Genomic DNA, 25,921 nt, shown 5'->3' with positions numbered 1-25,921 from the left:
CCTCCCAATATTCGGTATTTTAAGGATTTTAGCGAAATTATTCTCCGGAATTGTTTCAAATTTGGTATTTGAAGTTCGAAATGGATACTACAGCCTATGACAGAAAGTTAGCTATGCAGGTATAGGTCTTCGTATAGCCCTTATATATCGGTACCTTCCTATATTCGGTATTTTTGACATTTGTTAAAGGATTTTATTTTATTTTTAATTCCCTAATTCGTCCCAAATGCTGGAGGGTATTTAAAGTTCCGTCCGGCTGCACTTAATGCTTTTTTACTGTTTTTTTTCAATTTTTTTTATTTTATTTTTACTTTTTTTATTTTTATTTTTTTTTTAATTTCGATTTTCTGGAAAAAAAAAAAAAAAACTTTAAAGAAGTGACTTTTCTGTTAATTTTTTCTGAAATTTTTTATTATTTATTTTTTTTATAAAAATCTTGCCGAATTGTATATTTTTAATTAATTTTGATTTTTTTTTTTTTTTTATTTATTTATTTATTTATTTTTATTTTTTTTTTTTTTTTTTTTTTTTTTTGAAAAAAAGTACCTTTGCATACAATTCCCAAATCATACAACCCTGTTTGGGGGGCATGCCTTTGAAAGCTCTTTACTTGGTCTCCCATAAAGCTTTCATGGTGTCTATGTATTTGCAGGCAGGCAGGCAGACAGACAGCCAGTGCTGAGCACAGACAGAGCCGTCGAGTAAAAATTCAGTGTCCGTGTGACATATACTCGAACGATTTGTGGTGGAAAAACTGCGGAAAAACGAACGGCACAATTGACAAATACATTTTTTTGCACAAAAAATAGGAGGAAATGGAATTTAATTAAAAATTTTCCTGCTGCAGAAATACCAACAAAAGAAAGTGAATATTATGTAGATTTGCCTGTGCAAGGAAAAATCCCAGTGGAATGTGAAAATTGGGAGCGGGTTGGAAAAATGGACATAAGTTAGAAAGAAAAAAAAAATAATAAAAGGAAAATTGCATAAAAAAATTTTTGGAAAAGCAAAAAAAATAACCCGAAAAACGGATGTAAGGCAAAGAGCAGCAGTGAGCACAAATTCCAAAAAATATTGAAAAATTGAAAATAAACCAAAATTATTTAATGAAAAATTTTGTTTAGGAAAAACCCAAAGAAAAGTATTTTTTGACAAAAAAAAAATCCAAGCAATGAATTTCCAACGAAAAGGGAAAATCTGATAAGAGCACGAAAAGCCAAAAAAAGAGTGGCAGAACACCACTTTAAATACTTCAACACCATTCGCAGGAAAGGCAGCAACAACAACTACAATACAAAACACAGCCACCACCACCAGAAACAACAACGGCAGCATAACATAAACCAACCCAACTACAACACCCCCTGGAAAACAGGGCCATAGAAAACAAAACGCCTACAACAACAAAAACAACTAAAACAACAACCGAAGCAAAACATAAATTAAAAGATTTCAGAAAAAAAATAGAAGAAAAACTTGCTGCTGCTCAAGTGTTTTGTGAAAAAAAAAACGAAATTGAAAAAAAAGAAAAACTACAACAACATAATAACTGCAACATCATCATCATTATCAGCCACAAAAACAATAAGAAGAAGAAATTCTACAACAACATCACCAAGGATAAGAATTATGTAGGTATATATATGTTTATTGCCACCTGGTTTTGCAGGAAAAAAAACCCCATGCCCCGTAATTAAAGATGTCGAGATGTCAGGACAAAATATTTACTTGTGGGGGGTCTTTACTGTAGGAAATGGAATATGGGAGCTATATCCAAATCGGAACCGATCTCGATAAAATTTGGCAAAGATATTTCTGAGCTGTATTTGATATATTTCCCTGAATATCGTTGTTACGCAGTGCATATTACGGCTGTGGGTAACAAATATAACAAATCGGATGAACAATATATATATATGGGAGCTATAGCTATATCTCAAGCGACCTTCACCAAATTTGACATACTAGCTTCTAGACTCAATTCGGCCATAAGTGCCAAATTTCATGCCATTTGGGCAAATATTAGACGATTGGTGCACAATAAAAAGGTAAATCGGACGAAGTTATATGTGGGAGCTATATCCAAATCTGAACCGATCTCGATTAAATTTGGCAATGATATTTCTGAGCTGTATTTGATATATTTCCCAAATATTGTTGTAACAGAGTGCATATTACGGCTGCGTAGGACAAAAATAACAAATCGGATGAACAATATATATATGGGAGCTATAGCTATATCTGAACCGATTTCGATCAAATTTGACATACTAGCTTCTAGGCTCAATTCGGTCGTAAGTGCCAAATTTTATCCCATTTGGGCACATATTAGACGTTTGGTGCACAATAAAAGGTAAATCGGACGAAGTTATATATGAGAGATATATCCAAATCTGAACCGATCTCGATAATATTTTGCAAAGGTATTTCTGAGCTGTATTTCATATATTTCCGCAAATATTGTTGTTACAGAGTGCATATTACGGCTGCGGAGGACAAAAATAACAAATCGGATAAACGATATATATGGGAGCTATAGCTATATCTGAACCGATTTCGATCAAATTCGGCATAGTTATTTTCAGGCCTAATTTGGTTGTGCGAGCAAAATTCCATACTATTCGAACGGATATTAGACGTTTGGTGCACAATAAAGGTAAATCGGACGAAGATATATATGGGACCTATATCTAAATTTTGACCGATTATCTCCAATTTCAATAGGGTTCGTCTTTGGGCCAAACAAATTATTTGTGCCAAATTTCATCTGGATAGGGCAATAAATGCGAACTGTACTTTGTTTACAACAATACATGGACAGACGGACAGGCGGACGGACGGACATGCATAAATCGACTCAGAATGTGATTCTATGCAGATCATCAAAAGGAACTATCTCGTTTCCTTTTGCCTGTTACAAACAAATGCCCAAAGACATAATACCCTGACCACCTTGTGGTGTAGGGTATAAAAATTCGAAGTTCCATTAATTAGGAGAACTATATTCAGGTTTTTTGAGCGGATTTGAATTTCCCATTATGAAACCGAAATATCAAGTTAAATCTGATTCGGTTAGAAATTGGTTCCGAAACCATTAAAATATGGAAGATCGGGGGGCTATACCCAAAAGTGAGCCTACATGGAGAAAGTTTGTAAAGGAGTTACCCCACCCAAAAAAAAACTTTGAATACCCTTTGGAACGAATATATTTCTCAAAAATATACAATCAATTAAAAATTCCGTTAAAATCTTAAAAATAACGAATGTAGCCGTTGTATCAGGATCAATACGACGACGTGGACCTGCATAGACAACTTAGGTCATAAGCCATTACAATATTCAAATGCGAAACTTGAATAAAAATCGGTGAATATAGTAGCTAAAATCATCCAAATACCGTATATCGGGAGGTACCGGGAGGCTATACGAAGACATGGACCTGCCCATCAATCTACTTCATTTCTTTATGAAGCTAAAGTGATTTCCACAGATGGACGGACATCGCTAAATCGACTGAGGATTTTATGCTGATCAAGGGTCTAAAATGTATATTTCGAGGTGTTACAAACGGAATGACAAACTTAGTATACCCTCCATACTATGGTGGAGGGTATAGAAAAGCAGCTAATTTCGGCTGAGCCAGATTTTTAATACCCTCCATCATTTTGAATGAACTTGAAAATTTTCAAAAAAAAAAGCCGTTGAAAATACCACTCAAAGGAAATCCGTTTATTGAGGCTTTACAATGGTGTGGTCCTGCATAAGTAATTTTTCGCATAGAATGTAATACCCATTACGAACTTTAGATAAGAAATTTGAAAAAATTCAGGTAAAAATGTGGTTAAAATAATTAAAATACCAAATATTGGGGGGCATCATGGACCAATGTAAACAATTCTCTTCCAGGGATTAAGGTACGCAAAAGGAACTCCCTGTGGGGATTTTAAGACAATTCGATTGAAATATCGGGAGCTACCATCATATGTGGGATATACGATATCGTGGGCCCTTATTAATAAAAATTCTCTTGGGTGGGGGGGTGGGAATGTGAAAGTACGAAGAAGGAACTCCTTGTGCAGAATTTCCCACAATTTCATAGAAAAATGTGGCAAAATCATCAAAATACCGAATATTGGGGGGGGGTGTACCGTTATATGAGGGCTATACGATATCGTGGACCAATATATGTCATCTTCGAACTTTACCTGCCTGCAGAAAAAAGACGGGTCTGTGCAAAATTTTAGCCTCCTATCTTAATTCGTTTTGACTCTATCTTGTTGGGTATAAAAATTATTATTTCGATGATTTACAAACGGAATGACGAATTTAATATACCCTCCATACTATGTATGGTGGAGGGTATAGAATGGTAATGGGCTACTCATCAAAATTTAATTTTCAAACTTGTTAGTCGAACATTGAAATATTATGGGGGAATTATTGATATTTATGCTTTGAAAGGGGAGAAGAGAATGGGGTCATATATTTTCCTTCCCTACCCTTCAATATAAAGTTTCATGGGGTCTTGGTCCGATATTTTGTTTAGCACAAACAAAGTTTCTCACATGAATTAGTGTTGAGTTTCGACTCGATTTTCCGACCCGATATGGAATTTTTCTTCACTTAAAACAAATTAAAATTTCGAAAAAGATTTCTAATATTGGAATATGTCAAGCCACATTTTGGAGATTTTTTGTTATGAAATGGGATATATAAACCAGAGCTGTTCAAGAACAAGAGCTCTCATAAAAAGGACACAAAGGTACACTTTAATCTTCTCATTCCCCCTCAATTTTTTCATGCCTCATGTCCTTTTGTAAAAAATGATACTTTGGTAACCCGATTTGTGAAGAGTATTTTTACTGGGCATTTTTGGACGATCTTTCTCTGCCCCACCCACACCCCTTCCAATATGCCTACATAATTATCTAATTATTACAATAATTAAAAACAAGAAAATAGCCATAAAAATTTAACCAAAAAAAAAACTCATTTGGAAATCCATTAAAAAATCTCGCAACCCAAATCACAATTTGCAAAAGAAATTATTTGGGAAATAAAAACATTTAGTTTTTCATAAAAAAATAATGGAACGTTAGACAATAAAGACAAACTCGGTCAAAATAATTTCAGTATTTTTTTTAAATAAATATGGAAAATGTGATTTTGAAGAAATTGTATATTTTCCAACAAAAATTGAAAAATGCATTTGATTAAAATTATTAGATGAATTAAATTTGTCCATCACAAATCTTCGGAGAATTAAGTTCAGCTGAAGAAGGAAGAACATATTTGAGTGGGGGTTTTAATAAAAAACAAGTAAAAAAACTGTAAGTTCGACCGGGCCGAACTTTGAATACCCTCCACCATTCCGTCTGTGGAAATCACTCTAGCTTCCGAACGAAATTAAGTAGGTTGATAAAATTTTACTCAAATGTATATTATGTCTGCTGGACTTTTGGTATTGAAAATGGGCCACGTCGGTCCACGTGTTAGTGTAGCTCCCATACAAAGGTACCTCCCGATATTCGGTATTTTGATGATTTTAGCGACTTTATTCACCGGAATTGCTTCAAATTTGGTATTTGAAGTTCGTAATGGATATTACAGCCTAAGACAGAAAATTGTCTGCGCAGGTCAACGTCTTCGTATAGCCCCCATATAACGGTACCTCCCTATTTTCGGTATTTTGATGATTTTAGCGACATTATTTACTGGAATTGTTCGAAATTCGGTATTTGCAGTTCGTAATGGATATTACAGCCTAAGACAGAAAATTGTCTGAACAGGTCCACGTCTTCGTATAGCCCCCATATAACTATACCTCCCGATATTCGGTATTTTGATGATTTTAGCGACATTATTCCTCGGAATTGTTTCAAATTTGGTGTTTGAAGCTCGTAATGGATACTACAGCCTATGCCAGAAAATTTTCTGTGCGGCTCCACGTCTTCGTATAGCGCCCATATAACGGTACCTCCCGATATTCGTTATTTTGATGATTTTAGCAACATTATTCACCGGAATTGTTCGAATTTTGGTATTTGAAGTTCGCAATAGATACTACAGCCTATGACAGAAAATTTTTTGTGCAGGTCAACGTCTTCGTATATCCCCCATATAACGGTACCTCCCAAAATTCGGTGTTTTGCTGATTTTAGGAGCATTATTCACCGGAATTATTTGAAATTTGGTATTTGAAGTTCGTAATGGATACTACAGCCTATGACAGAAAATTGTCTGTACAGGACAACGTCTTCGTATAGCCCCCACATAACAGTACCTCCCTTTTTTCGGAATTTCTGGTGATTTAAGCTACATTATTCACCGGAAATGTTTCAAATTTGGTATTTGAAGTTCGTAATGGATACTACAGCCTATGACAGAATATTGTCTGTACAGGTCCACGTCTTCGTATAGCCCCAATATAACAATACCTCCCGATATTCGGTATTTTGATGATTTTAGCGACATTTATCATCGGAATTGTTACAAATTTAGTATTCGAAGTTCGCAATGAATACTACAGCCTAAGACAGAAAATTGTCTGAGCAGGTCCACGTCTTCGTATAGCCCTCATATAACGGTATCTCCCTATATTCGGTATTTTGGTGATTTTAGCAATATTATTCACCGATTTTTTTTCAAATTTCGCATTTGAGTATTGTAATGGTTTATGACAAAAGTTGCCTATGCAGGTCCACGTCGTCGTATAGACATTAATATAACGGCTACATTCGGTATTTTTAAGATTTTAATAGAATTTTCAAGGGATTTTATTTTTTTTTGTTTTTGAAAATTTTCCAAATTCATGGAGGGTATTCAAAGTTCGGTCCGGCCGTTCTTACAGCTTTTTTACTTGTTTTGTTTTTTAGTTTTTAATGATTTTTTTTTCAATTGCCAAAATAGTTATCAATTAGCGTTTCAAGTTCTCAGAGGATATGAATCCTTTCTGCGAACCATGTCCAATAGAGGTCCACCATTTTGTGTAGAACCCCTCCGCCCTATATAAGGGTACCTCCTAATTATCAACCTTTGAAGCATACAATTTCCCAGATTAGTGTTTGTAATGAGGCAACTATGTCGCTTGAGGGGAAAAGTCCGACTCCAGGATAAATTGGAATATTTGCCAAAATTCAAAAAAAAAAAAAAAAAAAATTCCTGTTGATTGGAAAGTGTTGACCTTATTGCCCAGATTATTTGGAGTTATTCAGGATTTCTAAAAAAAGTGTCAATAAACCACCGCACGCACACCTCCCCCTATCCTTTCCGCTGTGGAGATTATTTAACCCATAAATCATATATCGAAAAAAAAGCATTTTAATATTGAGCATGATAATTTCCAGCCATTTTTAGCAGAATTATCCTTTGAACACGTGAATTCTTCCTTTTTCCATTATCCTTGCAGATACATTTCATGACCAGACAAAATGTCAGATTTTCGGTCACATTTGAACCATGCCATCCATCCCCGCCTTTGTTTGGCATTGTTCTCTGGTCTGGTTGTTTTATTCATTTTTTGCGATTTGATTTAATGATGGATGTTTAGTATTAATTGTTTTTGTTGCTGTTGTTATTATTGTTCTGCTGCTGCTTCGTTTTCTTCTTCTTCTCCATCGTTTTCTTCTTATTTGTGTACATGAATTTTTTGTTTGCTTTGCTTATTTTTGTTTTTCTTTTGAGCTGCTTGGCATAAGAAACAAAGTAATAAAAATCAAATATGGAGGTCGTTCTCTTCTAAATGGGAGGGGGGGTCACAAACAAACAGAAGGTTTTGTTGGGGGAGGGGAAGGGGAGGCGAAGGGAGGAGGGTGTCTAAAACAACAAATCCTCGCTTTTCCTTTTTGAATAACCTTTTCATCTTCCTTGGGACTTCCTTTGGTCTCTTTCTCCCTCTCTGCCTCTCTCTCTCTGTTTCTTTGAGAGATTTCTTATTAACGCCTTTTGGCCAGGTCATTGTATACACACACACACATAGGCAGGCACACATACATACATAGCCACAGTCATAAAGCAAAGGACTTAACATTGTCGTGTGTTTTGCAAAAACCAATATTAAGTCCAGCAAAGAAAGGCAGAAAGTCTTAAAGTCGGGCGGGGCCGACTTCATGATACCCTACACCACTTTGCTAATTTAGTAGAGCTCCACATAAAAATTGAAAGTTTTTATGGGAGAATTCAATCCTAGACGCTATGATTATAATTTAAAGTTCAAAAGACTAAATATGCCGGATAAAGATATCGGATCGGATGTATGGCAGCTATATCCAAATCTGAACTGATCTTGATAAAATTTGGCAATGATATTTCTGAGCTGTATTTGATATATTTCCCCAAATATTGTTGTTACGGAGGGCATATTACGGCTGCGGAGGACAAAAATAACAAATCGGATGAACAATATATATGGGAGCTATAGCTATATCTCAACCGATCTTCACCAAATTCGACATATTAGCTTCTAGACTCAATTCGGCCATAAGTGTCAAGTTTCATGCCATTTGGACAAATATTAGACGTTTGGTGCACAATAAAAGTGAAATCGGACGAAGTTATATAGTTGTGGAGAACTAATATAACCAGATACATCCAAATCCGAACCGATCTCGATAAAATTTGGCAAAGGTATTTCTGAGCTGTATTTGATATATTTCCCCAAATATCGTTGTTACAGAGTGCATATTACGGCTGCGGAGGACAAAAATAACAAATCGGATGAACAATATATACATGGGAGCTATAGCTATATCTGAACCGATTTCGATCAAATTTGACATACTAGCTTCTAGACTCAATTCGGTCGTAAGTGCCAAATTTCATGCCATTTGGACATATATTTGACCTTTGGTGCACAATAATAAGTAAATCGGACGAAGTTATATGTGGGAGATATATATTCAAATCTGAACGGATCTCGATAAAATTTGGCAATGATATTTCTGAGCTGTATTTCATGTATTTCCCTGAATATCGTTGTTACGGAGTGCATATTAAGGCTGTGGGTAACAAATATAACAAATGGGATGAAAAATATATTAGGGAGCTATAGCTATATCTGAACCGATCTTCACAAAATTTGACATACTATCTTCAAGACTCAATTCGGCCATAAGTGCCAAATTTCATTCCATTTGGGCAAATTTTAGTCGTTTGGTGCACAATAAAACGTAAATCAGACGAAGTTATATAGGGGAGATATATACAAATCTGAACCGATCTCGATAAAATTTGGCGAAGATATTTCTGAGCTATATTTCACATATTTCCCCAAATATCGTTGTTACAGAATGCATATTACGGCTGCGGAGGACAAAAATAACAAATCGGATGAACAATATATATATGGGAGCTATTGCTATATCTGAACCGATTTCGATCAAATTTGGCATACTAGCTTCTAGACTCAATTCGGCCATAAGTGCCAAATTTCATGCCATTTGGACAAATATTAGACCTTTGGTGCACAATAACAATTAAATCGGACGAAGTTATATATGGAAGCTATATCCAAATCTGAACGGATCTCGATAAAATTTGGCAAAAATATTTCTGAGCTGTATTTGATATATTTCCCCAAATATTGTTGTTACAGAGTACATATTACGGCTGCGGAGGACTAAAATAACGAATCGGATGAACAATATATATATGGGAGCTATAGCTATATCTGAACCGATTTCTATCAAATTTAACATACCAGCTTCTAGATTCAATTCGGTAGTAAGTGCCAAATTTCATCCCATTTGGGCAAATATTAGACATTTGGTGCACAATAAAAGGTAAATCGGACGAAGTTATATAGGGGAGATATATCCAAATCCGAATCGATCTTGATAAAATTTAGCAAAGGTATTTCTGAGCTATATTTGATATATTTCCCCAAATATTGTTGTTATAGAGTGCATATTACGGCTGCGGAGGACTAAAATAACAAATCGGATGAACAATATATATGGGAGCTATAGCTATATCTGAACCGATCTTCACCAAATTTGACATACTGGCTTCTAGACTCAATTCGTTCGTAAGTGCCAAATTTCATGCCATTTGGGCTATTAGACATTTGGTGCACAAAACAACCATAAATCGGACGAAGTTATATATGGGAGATATATCCAAATCTGAACCGATCTCGATAAAATTTTGGAAATGTATTTCTGAGCTGTATTTGATATATTTCCCCAAATATTGTTGTTACAGAGTGCATATTACGGCTGCGGAGGACTAAAATAACTAATCGGATGAATAATATATATGGAAGCTATAGCTATATCTGAACCGATCTTCACCAAATTTGACATATTAGCTTCTAGGCTCAATTCGGTCGTAAGTGCCAAATTTCATTCCATTTGGACAAATATTAGACCTTTGGTGCACAATAAAAAGGTAAATCGGACGAAGTTATATGGGGGAGATATATCCAAATCCGAACCGATCTCGATAAAATTTTGGCAATGATATTTCTGAGCTACATTTGATATATTTCTCCAAATATCGTTGTTACAGAGTGCATATTACGGCTGCGAAGGACTAGAATAAAAAATCGGATGAACAATATATATGGGAGCTATAGCTATATCTGAACCGATTTCGATCAAATTTGGCATACTTATTTTCAGGCCTAATTTGGTTGTGCGAGCAAAATTCCATACTATTCGGGCTGATATTACACGTTTGGTGCACAATAAAAGGCAAATCGGACGAAGATATATATGGGAGCTATATCTAAATTTTTTCCGATTACCTCCAATTTCAATAGGGTTCATCCTTGGGCCAAATAAATGATTTGTGCAAAAATTCATCTTAATCGGATAATAAATGCGACCTCTACTTTGTTTACAAAAATACATGGATGGACGGACGGACAGACAGACGGACATGCATAAATCGTCTCTGAATGTGATTCTATGCAGATCATCAAAAGGAACTGGGGGTCTATCTCGTTTCCTTTTGCCTGTGACAAATAAATGCACAAAGCCATAATACCCTGACCACCTTGTGGTGAAGGGTATAACAATACACACACACATACTCACACACACACATGTTCACATTGTTACTTACCACCACAGAGCTTAAATTACTACAGGGCTATGGCCTACCGAAGGGCTGCTGACTGACTTAATGACTGTCACCCAACCTGACTCAGCTGTTAAATACCACCACCGCCTACCTCCCTACCTTGGAGGCAGTATTGCCAGGTGATATTCTTACGGGTGACCTATTGGGTTTTGGTTCTGCCGTAATTTATTTATTTGATAAATGTGTGTGTATCAGTGTGTGTGTGCGGGTTTGTATGTGTATTTATATCCAGGGTGCTTTTTTGCGTGAGTTTGCAAAGCAAGACATGGCATTTACCTCCTGCATGACCCGCCCTCCCCCTCACCAATGCCGAGCCAACAGATTTGACCTTAGACACATCAACTTTGCTTGCAGTGGCAATTGTTGTTGTTGCTGCTGTCGCGCTGTGACAGCCCCAGCCGAGGAGGTGTTTGGTGTTGTACAACACAATCCAACACCCACCCAATGTCAGTTATCCATCAGCAAAAAAAAAACAGCAACAACAACAGTAGAGGCACAGTAGTTGGGTTAGGGAAATGAAAATTTCCAAAGAAAATTTTTGGGAAAAGAAAATTTTTGGAAAATTTTCCAAGGAAATTAATTTTGGAAATACGGAAATTTTTAAAAAGGAGGTTGAGGATAAATTTTGGTTTTCGAAAAAAAAAAACATTGCGGATATTTTTATACCCTCAGCCATACCCTCAGGGCTGATACGGCCAAAAACGTGCCTCATCGAAATAACGCTTTTAGACCATTAGTCTCTTTGGACCAAATCCGTTTCAGGACATTTGGAGTCGTTCTAGCGATATCCGTCCGTCCCTCGGTCTGGCTGGATATTGCGCACCATACCCGCAGCCATAAGGCTACAGAGGGTATATATATATTTGATAGGGCCAAAAAAGTGCCTCATCGAAGTAATGGTTTTAGACCATATGTCTCTTTGGACCAAATCCGTTTCAGGATATTTGGAGTCGATCTAGCGATGTCCGTCCATCCGTCTGCCTGCCTGGCTGGCTGGCTAGTGCGCACTATAACACTCGAAGGAATTATCCGATTTGGTCCAAACTTGGTATATCGTAATATTATTAGCAAACTTAAATCAAGTTCGGAGATGGGAAATATCGGTCCACTGCTTTTGGTACCTACCCCACAAAAGGTCGAAATTTTCAATGAAAATATTTTACTGCACAAAGAAAGAGAGGATAATGCGATTGTGCTACAACTTTGCAAATCGCAATATTTGCCTCAATCCCACGTCACCTGAAAAAATGGACAATATCGGTCCACTCCATCAAGTACCTCCCCCACAAAGGGTCAAAATTTTGAATAATTATAACTCTTATAATATGTGAGTAAGATTGTCCGATTGTCTTCTAATTTCACACATCACAATATTTTTATTAACCCAAGGCCTGATGTGAAAATGGGATATATCGGTGGACTCCTTCTGGTACCTCCCCCACAAAAGGTCGAAATTTTCAAAGAAAATATTTTACTGCACAGAGAAAGAAAGGATGATGCGATTTTACTCCAGCTTTGCAAATCCCAATATTTTCATCAGTTCTAGGTCAGGTGTGAAAATTTACAATATCGGTGCACTCCATCAAGTACCTCCCCCACAAAGGGTCAAAATTTTGAATAATTATAACCCTTATAAAATGTGATGTGAGAGTCCAATTGTCTTCAAATTTCGTACAATCCAATATCTTTAATAACCCAAGGTCTGGTGTGAAGATGGTACCTCTCCTTCTGGTGTGAAGATGGTACCTCCTTCTGGTACCTCCCCCACAAAGGGTCAAAATTTTGAATATCAATGAAGCTCATAAAACACGAAATTATCATCCGATTCCATTCGGACTTGGCACATCTCAATATTTCCATTAACACAAGATCTGTTATAAAGACGGTCGAGATCGGACCATTCCTTCTGGTACCTCCCCCACAAAGGGTCAAAGTTTTGAATAACCAAAACATTCAAAAAACTCCAAAATAAGCATCCGATTGCTTTAAAAATACACACATCCCAATATTTCTATCAACACAAGATCTGAAGTGAAAATGGGATATATCTGTGGACTCCTTCCGGTACCTCCTCCACAAAGGGTCAACATTTTGAATAATTATAACTCTTATAAAATATGATGTGAGAGTCTGATTGTCTTCAAATTTCGTACAATTCAATATTTTTAATAACCCAAGGTCTGGTGTGAAGATGGGATATATCGGTCCACTCCTTCCGGTACCTCCCCCACAAAGGGTCAAAATTTTGAATATCAATGAAGCTCATAAAACACGAAATTATCATCCGATTCCATTCAGACTTGGCACATCTCAATCTTTTCATTAACACAAAATCTTTTATAAAAATGGTCGGGATCGGACCATTCCTTCTGAAACCTCCCCCTCAAAGAGTCAAGGTTTTGAATAACCAAAACGATCATAAAATCTGAAATAAGCATCCGGTTCTCTTCATATTCCACACATCTCATTATTTATACTTACAAAAGATCTGCTGAGAAGATGGGATATATTGGTCCACACCTACTGGTACCTCCACAAAAGGTCAAAATTTTGAATAAATATATCACACGTCACAAATTGATAGAATATCGAATATTAGGGGTACCATTATATGGGAGCTAAACTAAAAGCTGGACCTATATAGACAATTTTCAGCCAGACCAGGCTATGTGCAATCGCAGACCCATGTACACATTATTTTGTCAATAGGAAGGTACTGACATATGGGCCTATACGAAGACCTGGACCTGCATAGACGCAATTTTTTGTCATAGGCTGTAGTATGCATTAGGAAATTCAAATACCAAATTTGCAACAATTCCGGTAAATAATGTCGCTAAAATCATCAAAATACCGAATATCGGGAGGTACCGTTATATGGGGGCTATACGAGAACTTAGACCTGCATACACAAATTTTTGTCATAGGCTGTAGTACCCATTAGGATCTTCCAGTACAAAATTTGAAACGATTGCGGTGAATAATGTCGCTTACATCATCAAAATACCGAATATCGGGAGGTACCGTTATAGGGGGGCTATACGAAGATGTGGCCCTTTTTTAATACCAAAAGTCCTGCAGACATAATACACATTTGAGTAAAATTTTATCAATCTTCTTCATTTCGTTCGGAAGTTAGAGTGAATTCCGCAGACGGACAAAGCTAAATCGACACAGAATTTTATGCTGATCAAGAATATATATACTTTGTGGGGTCTAAAATGTATGTTTCGAGGTGTTCTAAATCGAATGACAAACATAATATACCCTCCATACCATGGTGGAGGGTATAAAATCGGAATGACGAACTTAATATACCCTCCATACTACGAGTATGGTGGAGGGTATACAAATCAAAAAAATAAAAAAAATATCTTCAGATTCCACTAAGCCTAACCACTGTTCTCAACCATCCTTGACACCAGACACACGATCCTTGCACTCCCACATAAACGCATAGCACACACGCACTCACACACACATATGTACAACAAAATAAAATCTGTTTTTCCCACCATAAAGAAAAGCTAGAAAATATTGTAGTTTTTTTTTATATATTTTTTTCTTCTTCATAGTTTCAAAGCCGTCAAATTAATTGCAACTTTCAAAATCGATTTGAAATAAACAATAATTTTCAACACGATTTCATTCAGCTGACGTTGTGAATTTTCTTTTACAACAACGTGGACATATGTTTATTTTCCAACAGATTTGTTTACGATTTGCTGGTGCTCGTGATTTTTTTTTTCGCCACACACACACTGACATACACACATGAAAAGCTAGAAAATCTATATGTGGTGACGTGCCTGATGGCCTGGCCTGGCCTGTTCTGGTCTGAGTAATCATCAACAAATTTTCTATAAATTTTTGTTCTGCTTCTTCAATTATAGATGTGAACGTTATTTATATAAATCATCAACATCATCATCAAATCAAGTCCACAAAAAAAATCATTCCAAAAACAAAATAAAATAGCAGCAGCAACAACAAAAGCAAAAATAACAACAACAGCAAAATTGCGTTGCTGCTTGAGAACACAACGCACCCCCACAATCACACCCCACCCCCCAGCCAAACGATTTTAAACTAATGGGGTTTATTGTTTTTGTTCTATTTTATTTTATTTATTTATTTTTTTTATTATAAACAAAAAAAAAAATGTTTTTGCAATTGGTTTTTATTGTAGAGTAGGTGCAGAAACAGCAACATCAACAACAACATCAACAAAAGAAAATGAGTATTTTATTGTTGTTCTTGGTTTAAGCCAATGGCTTTCTCTCTATCTCACAGAAAATGTCTATGTTCTCCCTCCTGTGATATATTCTCACATGGCCAAAAAGGGAGGCTAATTAAGAAAAGCTTTTTCTTTGCTGCACGGCAGAGAGAGAGAGAGAGAGAGAGAGAGAGTTAAAGAGCTTGAATCAGTTATTAACTATGACTCGAACAGCAAAGTATAAACAAACCACATATTTTTTCTCTTGATTTTCTTTTGCCGTTGATTAAGGAATGATGAGGGAGAGAGAGAGCGAGAGAGAGAGACTACCGTTTATTGGTATTGTGAATACATAAACCAAACTACTGATGCCCCACCGTTACAACAAACAGCAGTTATTCTCTCTCGTTTTTTTATACCTCTCCACCATAGCATGGAGGGTATATTAAGTCTCTCATTCCGTTTGTAACACCTCGAAATATAAATTTTAGACCCCACAAAGTATATATATTCTTGATCAGCATAAAATTATATGTCCGTCTGTACGTTTATCCGTCAGTCAGTCTGTGGAAATCACTCTAGCTGCCGAACGAAATGAAGTAAGTTCATAAAAATTTACTCAAATGTATATTATGTCTGCAGGACTTTTGGTATTGAAAATGGGTCATGTAGGTCCACATCTTCGTACAGTCGTCATATAACGCTACCTACCGATATTCGGTATTTTGATGATTTTAGCGACATTATTTATCGGAATTGTTTCAAACTAGGTATTTGAAGTTCGTAATGGATACTACATCCTGAGACAGAAAATGAGCCATGTAGGTCCACGTCTTCGTATAGCCCCCATAAAACGGTACCCCCCGATATTCGGTATTTTGATGATTTTAGCGACATTATTTACCGGAAATATTTCAAATTTTGTATTCGAAGTTCGTAATGGATACTATATCCTAAGACAGAAAATTGTCTGTGCAGGTCCGCGTCTTCGTATAGCCCCCATATAACGGTACCCCTCGATATTCGGTATTTTGATGATTTTAGCGACATTATTTACCGGAATTCTTTCAAATTTGGTACTTGAAGTTCGTAGTGGATACTACAGCCTAAGACAGAAGATTGTCTCTGCAGGTCCACGTCTTCGTATAGCCCCCATACCTCGGTACCTCCCGATATTCGATATTTTGACGATTTTAGCGACATTATTTATCGGAATTGTTTGAAATTTGGTATTCCAAGTTCGTATTGTATGCTACAGCCTATAACAGAAAATTGGCTGTGCGGGTCCACGTTTATAACCCCCATGGTACCTCCCTATATTCGGTATTTTGATAATATCAACTACATTATTTACCGGAATTGTTTCAAATTTGATATTTGAAGTACGTTATGGATACTACATCCTAAGACAGAAAATGAGCCATGTAGGTTCACGTCCCCCACATAACGGTACCTCCCAATATTCGGTATTTTGATGATTTTAGCGACATTATTTACCGGAATTGTTTCAAATTTGGTATTCAAAGTTCGTAATGGATACTACATCCTAGACAGAAAATCTGTACAGGTTCACGTCTTCGTATAGTCCCCATATAGCGGTTCCCCCCGATATTCGGTCTTTTGATGATTTTAGCGACGTTATTCACAGAAATTGTTTCAAATTTGGTATTTGAAATTCGTAATAGATACCACAGCCTAAAACAGAAAATGGGCCATGTTGGTCTACGTCTTCGTATAGCACCCATATAACGGTACCTCCCAATATTCGGTATTTTTATGATTTTATGGACATTATTTACCGTAATTGTTCGAAATTTGGTATTTGAAGTTCGTAATGGATACTACAGCCTATGACAGAAAATTGTCTGTGCATGTCCACATCTTCGTATAGTCTCCCATATAAAGGTACCTCCCGATATTCGGTATTTTGATGATTTTAGCTACATTATTCACCGGAACTATTTAAAATTTGCTATTTGAAGTTCGTAATAAATACTACAGCCTATGACAGAAAATTGTCTATGCAGGTCCACGCCTTCGCATAGCCCCCATATAAGGGTACCTCCCTATATTCGGTATTTTGATGATTTTAGGGATATTTTTCACCAGAATTGTTTCAAATTTGGTATTTGAAGTTCGTAATGTATATTACAGCTAGTGACAGAAAATTGTCCGTGCAGGTCCACGTCTTCGTATAGCCCCCATATAACGGTTCCCACCGATATTCGGTATTTTGATGATTTTAGCGACATTATTTACCGGAATTGTTTCAAATTAAGTATTTAAAGTTCGTAATAGATACTACATCCTAAGGCAGTAAATAAGCCATGGAGATCCACGTCTTCGAATAGCCCCCATATAACGGTACCTCCCGATATTCGGTATTTTGATGATTTTATGGACATTTTTCAGCAGAATTGTTTCGAATTTGGTATTTGAAGTTCGTAATGGATACTACAGCCTAAAACAGAAAATAGGCCATGCAGGTCTTTGTATAGCCCCCATATAACGGTACCTCCCGATATTCGGTATTTTGATGCTTATGGTGACATCATTCTCCGGAATTGTTTCAAATTTCGTATTTGAAGTTTTTAATGAATACTACAGCCTAAGACAGAAAATTGTCTCTGCAGATCCACGTCTTCGCATAGCCCCCATATAACGGTACCTCCCGATATTCGGTATTTTGTTGATTTTAGCGACATTATTTACCGAAATTGTTTCAAATTTGGTATTCGAAGTTCGTAATAGATACTTCGGCCGAAAACAGAAAATTGTCTGTGCAGGTCCACGTCTTATAACCGCCATGGTACCTCCCTAGATTCGGTATTTTGATGATTTTAGCTAAATTATAAAAAGATTATTTTTTAAGTTTCGCATATGAATATTGTAATAGCTTGAGACAAAATTTATCTATGCAGGTCCATGTCGTCGTATAGACCCTAATATACGGCTACATTCGGCATTTTTAAGATTTTAACAGAATTTTTAATGGATTTTAATTTTTTGAAAATTGTTGTTGCAAAATGGTCAGGCTTATCCCTTTATTGTTTTTTCTTATAAAAACAACGTTTGTTTATTTGTACCAAATGGTGGAGGGTATTCAAAGTTCGGCCTGGTCGAATTTACAGCTTTTTTACTTGTTTTTTAATGCCATGGATTAGCAAGGGCTAGAGATAAAGAGTCACTGACTACTACTACTGCTGCATACATTTTGGGCATTATTTTACTAAATATGCGCCAAATGAGCCTAACTTTATTCAGCCAGTTATTGCTCTCCTCTATTTTTCTCTCGCTCTTTCTCTCTCCATTCATTTCCCCTTAATAAACATCATTACAGTTTTTAATGATTTTATTATGCCAGAGAGAAATAGAAAGAGAGACAAAAGAACGGTAGCGTCTGTGTGTGTGTGCCACGTTTGGTTTGTGTGTTGCCACACTGTTACTCCTTAGGCTATGCTCTGCCTATCTATTCCTCCTCTGCGTACGGCTGGCGCGTGTGATGCTTCCCCACGAAAGCTGTTTCCATTCATCCTTTTCTGCCATCCATCTATCCATCCTTCCGTCCTTCCTTCCTGTTTACCATATCACTTTAGTGACCACTTGAGAATCCTTGAAATCTAACGAGTTTTAAAGTGGCTAATAAGGACATGTTTCATTTTGTTTCGTTTTTCAGTGAATGTAAAACATTCATTATTCGCTTTTTTTTTGGCCGGATGATGGATGAGAAAGGTATTGTTTGGCAGTCAGAGAAGAGAGAGAGTGAGAGCGGGGAAAAGAGGGAGTGAGAGATAAACATGCAAGATAATGTTACGGAAGTTAATATTTTCTAAAGCAGGATAAAAAGGATAACAAGATTATATATTTATCATGTGATAATCTGGATTTACAAAAAGGGCTTCAAAGGGATAATAAGGAGGAAAATTTGGATAGCTATTTTGGATAGAGGATTAATAGATTTTCTGTGGATAATGTTTCGGATAACAAAATCCTTAAATAGCAAAAAATACAAATCCCCTGGGTTTTGAATTAAAAAAAAGTTTTTTTTTTTCTGAAATATTTTCAACAGAAAATTTATTTTTACCGCAAAAGCTTTTTCCCCAGATTTTCCCTAGAAACCCCAACGGAAAATGACAGTTCCTTTGAAAAAAAAAAAACGGATATTTTTTTATTAATTTTATTTTTCTTTAAAATTATTTTCTATACCAAAACTTGCAGATAAGAGGATTTTTCATAGACTATTTAAGGGCAGAAAAATTTTTCTTTAAAATCGGTTTGGATATAAATATTTTGAAAATTTAAACTAATGGATAAAGCGGATAAATGGGATAAATGGATAAAATGGATAGGAGGATTTTTTTGATTACACTGTGCGACAAAATTAATTGTTTTCAATAATTACCGGGGAAAAAAATTCAGCAGATTATGAAAGTAGACTTAAAAAAAGAAGACACCTGTATCGGCATTTTAAAATGTTATTAAGATTATTCAGATTCCTCGGAATCCCTACATTTTAGGTATATAGTGTCTTCAGCAATATTGAAGATAGAAATATAGGGAAAATTTTTGTTGACAATTTTAACCCTCAAGCGAGACAACAAAGGGGTCTTTTTGGTCCCTTTTTGAAAATATGGTTAAAAACTCCCCTTAAATGGGATCGAAGTCTGTCAAAATTTTCTACAAAATTATTCGGCTTCATATGAAGCGAGGAACCTCATTTTGTAACTAAATCTTTCAAAAATTTCGGTGAATAACGTCGCTAAAATCATTAAAATACCGAATATAGGGATGTACCATTGTATGGGGGCTATACGAAGACGTGGACCTACATGATCCATTTTCTGCCTTAGGCTGTAGTATCCGTTGCGAACTTCAAATACCAAATTTGAAACAATTCCGGCAAATAATGTCGTTAAATACATCAAAATACCGAATATCGGGGGATATCGTTATATGGGAGCTATACGAAGACGTGGCCCTGCAGAGACAATTTTCTGTCGTAGGCTGTAGTATTAATTACGAACTTCAAATACCAAATTTGAAACAATATCGATGAATAACCTCGCTAAAATCATCAAAATACCGAGTATGGGGAGGTACCATAATATCGGGGCTATACGAAGATGTGGACCTGCACAGACAATTTTCTGTCATAGGTTGTAGTATCTGTTACGAACTTCAAATAACAAATTTGAAACGATTCCGATGAATAAGGTTGCTAAAATCATCAAAATACCGAATATCAGGAGATATCGTTATATGGGGGCTATACGAAGACGTCAACCTGCAGAGACAATTTTCCGTCATGGGCTGTAGTATTTAGTATGAACTTCAAATACCAAATTTGAAACTATTCCGATGAATAAGGACGGTAAAATCCTCAAAATACCGAATATGGGGAGGTACCGTAATATGGGGGCTATACGAAGATGTGAACCTGCACAGACAATTTTCTGTCATAGCCTGTAGTATCAATTATGAACTTCAAATACCAAATTTGAAACAATTCCGATGAATAATGTCGCTAAAATCATCAAAATACCGAATATTGGGAGGTACCGTTATATGGAAGCTATACGAAGACATGGACCTGCAAAGACAATTTTCTGTCATAGGCTGCAGTATCCATTATGAACTTCAAATACCAAATTTTAAAATTTTCCGGTGAATAATGTCGCTAAAATCATCAATATACCGAATATGGGGAGGTACCGTTATATGGGAGCCATACGAAGATGTGGATCTACATGGCCCATTGTCTGTCTTAAGCTGTGGTATCTATTACGAACTTTAAGTATTAATTTTGAAATAATGTCGGTAAATAATGTCTCTGAAATCATCAAAATACCGAATATCGGGAGGTATCGTTATATGGGATCTATATGAAGACGTGGTCCTGCAGAGACAATTTTCGGTCATAGGCTGTAGTATATAGTATGAACTTCAAATACCAAATTTCAAACAATTCCGATGAACAATGTCGCTAAAATCATTAAAATACCGAATATGGGGAGGTACCATAATATGGAGGCTATACGAAGATGTGGACCTGCACAGACAATTTTCTGTCGTAGGCTGTAGATTATATTACGAACTTCAAATGCCAAATTTTAAACAATTCCAGTGAATAACGTCGCTAAAATCATCAAAATAGCGAATATCGGGAGGTACCATTATATGGGAGCTATACGAAGACGTGGACCTGCACGGACAATTTTCTGTAATAGGCTGTAGTATCCATTACAAATTTCAAATACCAATTTTGAAACAATTCCGATGAATAAGGGCGCTACAATCATCAAAATACCGAATATAGGGAGGTATCGTTATTTGGTGGCTATACCAAAACCTGGACCTACATGCCCCACTTTCAATACCAAAAGTCCTGCAGACATAATATACATTTGAGTAAAATTTTATCAATCTATTTCATTTCGTTCGGAAGCTAGAGTGATTTCCGCAGATGGGCAGACGGACGGACATCGCTAAATCGACATAGAATTTTATGCTGATCAAGAATAGTATATATACTTTGTGGGGTCTAAAATGTATATTTCGAGGTTATACAAACGGATCCTCCATACTATGGTGGAGGGTATAAGAAAAAACTTCCAAAAAAGCAAGCTTGTAAAAACTCCTCATTTTTCCTCTAAAATTTTGGGTGAAAATAATTTTTACCAAAAAAAAAAAAATTCTAAATATTTACATCCCGTTTAGGTATTGATTAAACATTATTTTGGAATTTCGGTATTTGTTTATAGTCAAATAAAAAATTATTTCCAAAAAATATAAATCACGTTTTTTGTTTGGTGCTGAGATATTTGTTCCTCTCTTTTGCGTGATAAGAAATTTGCATTTTTTTTTTTTTGTTTTTGAAAAATTCCATGTGTTTCGGAATCCTCATAAAATATCCAAATATTAATTATTAACATGCCATCAGGTTAATTTCCATCAGCAATCTATCAGATTTCAGAATATTATCTCTTGAAGAGTGTGGAACAGATGTTATCATCACCTCCGGAATTGAATGATTGATTAAAGAGCATCAAATAAACAAGGGAATGATATATTTTGGAAAATTTCGAAAATTTGGAAAATTGGAATTTTCATTTGGTGTTTTTCGACAATGCCAACAACAATAGCAGATTTATTTCATTATATACTGCAATATTCCGAGCTAAAGTTCTAGATTTCGATTTTTTTCGGCGCTCGATTGCAATGTAAACATTTCAAACTTCTACGCGGCTATTCTGCCTTCCAGAACAATTAAATTGCAACAACAACAACAACAACACGATTTAAGTGTAAACAACAAATGGCAACACAATTGCTACAACATTATTATTTTGGTTAGAACATCCACACGGCCATGTACAAACAATTTTATGTGAGCTCTAGTTTTTTTTTTTTTTTGAAAAATAATGCCCTCAAATCTCGAAATGGCAAATCAACACGAATCGGAGATATTCAATACGTTTTGGGGTTAACTTTTTTGTTTCATTTCATTTCACTGTAATTCATTTGAACACCAATAGCGAAAATTAAGTTTGAAAATTTATTTTATTTTCGCCGATAGTTTTTTTCTTCTCCTCTCGATGCAATCTTTTTTGTGAATAAAATATTTAGATTTGTTAGGGTAAACATTTTGGCCGGAGAAGAAGATCATTAGACAGATTGACCAAATCATTGCAACAACCAAAAGCAGAGAGAAGGCGATGTTTTGTTGTTTATCACCAAATGATTGCTGCCAAATGTAAACATGGCCTAATTTGAAGATGTTTTGCTAGATTTTTTTTTTATTTATTTTTTAGAGGAAATATTACGTTCCGCATGATATTTCAAGAAAAAAAAAATAGGTTCTTCAACATATTTCTATAGAAAAAAAAATTATGTTCCACAAGATTTTCGGTAGAAAAAATTATGTTCCACAAGATTTTCTACAGAAAAAATTATGTTCCACAAGATTTTCTATTTTAAATATTAAGTTCCACAAGATTTTCTACAAAAATAATGCGTTCCACAATATTTTCTACAGGAAATATTACGTTCCACAAGATTTTCTACAGAAAATATTAAGTTCCACAAGATTATCTACAGAAAATATTATGTTCCACAAAATTTTCTATAGAAAAAATTATGTTCCACAAAATTTTCCATAGAAAATATTGCGTTCCACAAGTTTTTCTATAGAAAATATTATGTTCCACAAGATTTTCAATGGAAAATATTACGTTCCACAAAATTTTCTATAGAAATTATTGCGTTCCACAAGATTATCCATAGAAAAGGTTACGTCCCACAAGATTTTCTATGGAAAATATAATGTTCTGCAAGATTTTCCATGGAAAATATTATGTTCCACAAGATTCTCTATAGAAAATATTATGTTGCAGAAGATTTTCTATGGAAAATATTGCGTTCCACAAGATTTTCTATGGAAAATATTGCGTTTCACAAGATTTTCCATAGAAAAGGTTACGTCCCACAAGATTTTCAATGGAAAATATTACGTTCCACAAAATTTTCTATAGAAATTATTGCGTTCCCAAATATTTTCTATAGAAAATAATGCGTTTCACAATATTTTCTACGGAAAATATTACGTTCCACAATATTTTCTACAGGAAATATTACGTTCCACAAGATTTTCTATAGAAAATATTATGTTCCACAAAATTTCTGTAGAAAATATTACGTCCCACAAAATTTTCATTAGAAAATATTACGTCCCACAAAATTTTCATTAGAAAATATTACGTTTCACAAGTTTTTTTTATAGAAAATATTATGTTCCACAAAATTTTCTATGGGAAATATCATGTTCCACAAGATTTTCTACAGAAAATATTACGTTCCACAAGATTTTCTATAAAAAATAATACGTTCCACAAAATTTTCTATAGAAAATATTACGTTCCACAAGATTTTCCATAAAAAATATTATGTTCCACAAGGTTTTCTATGGAAAATATTATGTTCCACAAAATTTTTTATGGAAATATTACGTTCCACAAAATTTTCTACAGAAAATATTACGTTCCACAAGATTTTGTATGGAAAATATTAGGATCCACAAGATTTTCTATGGAAAATATTATATTGCACAAGATTTTCTATGGAAAATATTATGTTCCACAAGATTTTCTATAGAAAATAATGCGTTCAACAAGATTTTCTTTAGAAAATAATGCGTTCCACAAGATTTCCTATAGAAAATATTGCGTTTCACAAGATTTTCTGTGGAAAATATTACGTTCCACAAAAATTTCTACAGAAAATATTGCGTTCCACAAGATTTTCTAGAGAAAATATTTGCGTTACAAAAGATTTTCTATGAAAAATATTATGTTCCACAAGATTTTCTTTGGAAATTATTATGTTCCACAAGATTTTCTATGGAAAATATTGCGTTCCACAAAATTTTCTATGGAAAATATTGCGTTCCACAAAATTTTCTATGGAAAATATTGCGTTCCACAAAATTTTCTATGGAAAATATTGCGTTCCACAAAATTTTCTGTGGAAAATGTTATGTTCCACACTCTTTTCTGTGGAAAATATTATGTTCCACACTTTTTTCTGTGGAAAATATTATGTTCCACAAGATTTTCTATAGAAAATATTACGTTCCACAAAATTTTCTATGGAAAATATTGCGTTCCACAAAATTTTCTATGGAAAATATTGCGTTCCACAAAATTTTCTATGGAAAATATTGCGTTCCACAAAATTTTCTATGGAAAATATTGCGTTCCACAAAATTTTCTGTGGAAAATGTTATGTTCCACACTCTTTTCTGTGGAAAATATTATGTTCCACACTTTTTTCTGTGGAAAATATTATGTTCCACAAAATTTTCTATAGAAAATATTGCGTTCCACAAGATTTTCTGTGGAAAATATTACGTTCCACAAAAATTTCTACAGAAAATATTGCGTTCCACAAGATTTTCTACAGAAAATATTGCGTTCCACAAGATTTTCTATAGAAAATATTATGTTCCACAAAATTTTCTACAAAAAATAATGCGTTTGACAAGATTTTTATTAAGAAATATGCGTTTATTACGTTCCACAAAATTTTCTATAGAAAATATTATGTTCCACAAGATTTTTTATGGAAAATATTATGTTCCACAAGACTTCCTATACAAAATATTGCGTTCCACAAGATTTTCTGCAGAAAATATTGCGCTCCACAAAATTTTCTATAGAAACAATTAGGTTCCACAAGATTTTATATAGAAAATATTATGTTCCACAAGATTTTCTATAGAAAATATTGCGTTCTACTGGGTTTTCTTTAGAAAATATTATGTTTCACAAGATTTTCTACTAAAAATATGATGTTCCACAAGATTTTCTATAGAAAATATTGCGCTCCACAAGATTTTCTTAGATAATAATGCGTTCCACAAGATCTTCTATAGAAAATATTGCGTTCCACAAGTTCTTCTAGAGAAAATATTATGATCCACAAGATCTTCTGTAGAAAATTTTAAGTTCCACAAGATTTTCTATAGAAAATATTGCGTTCCACAAGATTTTCTATAGAAAATATTGCGTTCCACAAGATTTTCTATAGAAAATATTGCGTTCCACAAGATTTTCTATAGAAAATATT

At 34.9% G+C, this 25,921-nt stretch overlaps 1 protein-coding gene across 2 annotated transcripts in view; it reads left to right on the top strand.

Moving 5' to 3' along the window:
- Positions 1–657: 657 nt before the first annotated feature.
- Positions 658–25,921, top strand: part of LOC101887433 (potassium voltage-gated channel protein Shal) — a 38,685-nt gene continuing 13,421 nt past the window's right edge. For both annotated transcript variants that reach the window (XM_059122372.1, XM_005175198.4), the window contains exon 1: positions 658–1,631. The gene's annotated coding sequence lies outside the window, so the exon portion shown is untranslated. The remainder of the gene's footprint in view (positions 1,632–25,921) is intronic.

The sequence above is a fragment of the Musca domestica genome, unplaced genomic scaffold (assembly GCF_030504385.1).
Source record: "Musca domestica strain aabys unplaced genomic scaffold, Musca_domestica.polishedcontigs.V.1.1 20, whole genome shotgun sequence".
NCBI lineage: Eukaryota > Metazoa > Arthropoda > Insecta > Diptera > Muscidae > Musca > Musca domestica.
This window is presented reverse-complemented; position numbering and strand designations above follow the sequence as displayed.